This window comes from Brassica napus, chromosome C4 (genome assembly GCF_020379485.1).
Source record: "Brassica napus cultivar Da-Ae chromosome C4, Da-Ae, whole genome shotgun sequence".
Classification (NCBI taxonomy): Eukaryota; Viridiplantae; Streptophyta; class Magnoliopsida; order Brassicales; family Brassicaceae; genus Brassica; species Brassica napus.
In genome coordinates this window covers 54,192,534-54,196,155 of record NC_063447.1, presented here as the reverse complement: position 1 = coordinate 54,196,155, position 3,622 = coordinate 54,192,534, and the positions used below count along the sequence as shown (strand labels likewise).

The following is a 3,622-nucleotide window of genomic DNA, read 5'->3' as shown; positions in this document are numbered from 1 at the left end:
TTTGGTTTGGTAGACAGAAAGCATAATCGTATCCTTCGAAACTCGCAAATAGACTCATTAACATTGTGTTTGTCTGTGTAATTAATTCATAATGAAGTAATAAACGCGCACAGTACAGATGTTTTACAAATTAGACATATATACCAAGCCCACCTTCTCTCTCTCTGCTCCTGTTCTTGGTAAAGTTCTCTCCCTTTTTTATCTTCTTCTAAACATTCTTCATTTGATGTTATCTTGTACTAGAAACTCAATCCTGTCATGTGCAAATCGAACATCTTTGGTTGCTTTATATTCGTTAATGAGTAAAAGATCTTTAGTAGTTTGGTGGAGAATAAACAAGAAGTCAACAAACTATTTTGATCAGAACCAATCAGACGAGTATATGAAATTTTGCTGACTGATTGTTGTGTGGAATTGATATTCCGTGTTTTTAACGGTTTTAAACTCGTTTTGGAGCAATTAAATGGTCGGTTTTAATTAATGTTTTGGTCTATTTGATGCGTTTTGGTGTTCTTAAGTGTAATATGCAGGTTACTAGATAGCTTGAAAGAAAAGAACGCATTCGGGATTTATTCAGAAGCAAGATAGACCGAACAATGGACCGAATGAAGTATTGATCGCACAGGACGTGGGATCGACCGATCCGGTCAATGTGGATCGACCGATCTTATGCTTTCATGCACTAGATCGACCGATCCGGTATATATGGATCGACCGATCTAAGGATCTACGGGCTCCACACGCACAAACGAGCTTTTCACTCCTTTTTACCCACTCCCCTCAATAATTGGGGGGAAGAACTCGACCTTTGGGACTCAGAAAAAGACCAGGGGCGACCAAGAAGGAGATTTACAAGTTCTTGAGAGAGATTTGAGAGTTTTGTACTTGTTTTGTGTGATTTGTGAAGATTTGTAAAGGAGTTCATCTCAATACCATTTGGAGAAGATCTTCTGAACCTTTACTCTGTTTTAATACAATCTTATCATGTTTTCTTCATCAAAATCGTTTTGTTCTTGCTTAGTTATGTGTGAGTAGTCATCTAGTTGGGTTTAGGGGTTCTCATAGGGGATTTCTTGATGTTTTGATCCATAAAACGTGTGTAGACTAAGGGATTACGTTTTGGTTCTTCATCTAATGGATTTCTTACTGCTTGAACTGAATTGATCACTTAGTTCATGATTTCAGATTGTTTGATGCACCGAAAGTGATTGTTTGAACTTCCGAAAATACTTTAGATGAGCAAAGTGTCCTTAACCCTCGGAAGTTGATGTTATTGCGCTTTGTGAACATATTGAACCTGTTCTTAATGCTTGTTTAGAAATTGAAACTCAGCGGAAGTTAGTGTGGAGATTTCTATAACATAGAGAATTAGCGCTACGGAAGTAGGTTAATTCTAATATCGTGTTTGAGTTCTAGACGGTTCTTAATATATCCCTGTGTCTTCCATTAATTGTATCTTGATTAAAAAGAAATCCCTGAGAATTCCCAATGCCCAACGTTTGTTTTAAAATAGTTTTCAAATCGTTTAAATCATCTTTTTACATGCTTGTTTATGTTTTGTGACACTAAGAAAATTAAATAAAAACCATCAAAAATATATCTTCGTTCGCTGTAGCTATTAACTTGTCTGCAACTCTACGTGTGATCATCGGTCCCTGTGGATTCGATCCCGCATTACTACTGCGTACTTTACTGTGCACTTGCAGTTAGATAATCGGGTTAAAACTCGAGACATCAAGTTTTTGGCGCCGTTGCCGGGGACCATTTGGTCACCCTAGAGTTAATGATCAGTTTAAGACTATAGCATTTTCTTTATTTTGTCTAATGTTTCTGTCTTTCTCTTTCTGTTTGTGTTTTCAGGTGAATGAGCGGATTTCATACTAGAAGCAAAGGATCATCGAATTTAATACCTTTGGAGTTAGAGCTCGGCCGCCTAGAGAGACAAGTGAAAAAGAAAAGACTTGAGTCCGCTGAAGAGGTTGAAATGGCTGAACACCAAGAAGACCAATTTCAGGACAACCCGCAAAATCCAATTCCTGTAGATGAACGAGAAGGCAACAATGCTGGTGATAATCAGCAGGCTGGTGTAGCTGCAAGACAACAGGCTGGAGACTATGGCATGCCTAGGATGACGCTTGCACATTATGATACACCAGATGCATTCTATGCCGATCGTTCTGGGATTCGCCCACCTCCCATTGAGAGAAGAGACTTTGAGATCAAGACTGGTCTCATTAATTTGGTGGAGAAAAATCCGTTTCATGGAAACCCGTCTGAGGACCCGATGTATCACTTGGAGCATTTTGAGCGAGTCTGTGACACCAGCAGACATAATGGAGTTCCTCAAGGCGCTTTGAAATGCAGGTTGTTCCCGTTTTCCTTAGCTGATAAAGCTATCAGATGGTTAAAGTCCATCCCTCCAGGATCTCTTACTACATGGGAAGAGACAAGAGCTGCTTTTCTACAGCATTTCTTCACCAAGTCAAGGTCCACATATCTGAGAAGCAGAATTGGAAGCTTTCAGCAACTTGATTCAGAAAGCTTTCATGAGGCTTGGGAGCGTTTCAAGGAGTACACACAGGACTGCCCTCACCATGGCTACACTGATGTGAGTTTGCTGAACATTTTCTATAATGGAGTTCATGAAGAGAGTCAAGATGCCATGGACACAGCAAGTAATGGTGATTTCATGACCAAGACTGTTGAAGAAGCTTACACCTTGTTGAACAACCTGTCATCCAGCAAAGCAAACCGCAAGTCAAGGTTTGATACCAGCCAGAAGGGTGTTGGTTATGAATCCAAGAAGATAGATGAGTTGAATGCCAAGATTGAGATGCTTCTCAAGAGAGATCAGAAATCTGTGAAATTTGTGGAGGAGCAAGGCTATCGTTCCTCACAAGAAGCTGTTGGTGATGATTCAAGTGATATGCAGGCTGATGTGAACTACATTGGTGGTCAAGGAAACTACAACAGAGGCTACAATCAGAACCTTGGGTGGAATCAAAATCAGCAAAATAATCTGTCTTACCGGAGCAACAATGTGGAGAATCCACAACATCAGTCCTACCCTCAGGCAGGAAACAGGCAGAACCAGAATCAGAACCAGAGTGTGTTCAACCAAGGATTTCAGAACAGAAATCAATATCAGGGGAACAACTCGGGCAACTCAGGATTTCAGCAAAGGCAGCAGTACAACAACTATCAGAATCAAGGGAATGCCTCTTCGTCACAGTCTTCTCAGGATAACGAAATCAAGAAGATGCTGCAAATGGTGCTAGAAGGTCAGAAGAATAGCACTGCAGAGATAAACACCAAGGTGGATAACATGTATGGAGAGCTTAATGGGAAGTTCGAAGCTTTGAACACCCATTTGAAAGTTTTGGAAAAGCAAGTTGCTCAAACCGCCTCCAGCAGCAGAACAGCACCTGGATTTCTACCAGGGAAGTCAGAGACGAATCCCAAGGAGTTTGTGAATGCTATAACACTTAGGAGTGGAAAAACGATTGAGGAATCGAAAGAGAAAGAGATCGACCGATCTCAAGAACAGATCGACCGATCCAATTGGGAATCAGATCGACCGATCCTTTCCATCTGGATCGACCGATCCTTTCCATCTGGATCG

General features: G+C 40.8%; 1 non-coding gene across 1 annotated transcript; it reads right to left on the bottom strand.

Moving 5' to 3' along the window:
• Nucleotides 1–2,494: 2,494 nt before the first annotated feature.
• Nucleotides 2,495–2,601, bottom strand: LOC125586700. Its single transcript, XR_007323236.1, has one exon. It is a non-coding gene; the product is annotated as a small nucleolar RNA R71 (small nucleolar RNA).
• Between the last annotated feature and the right edge of the window lie 1,021 nt (nt 2,602–3,622).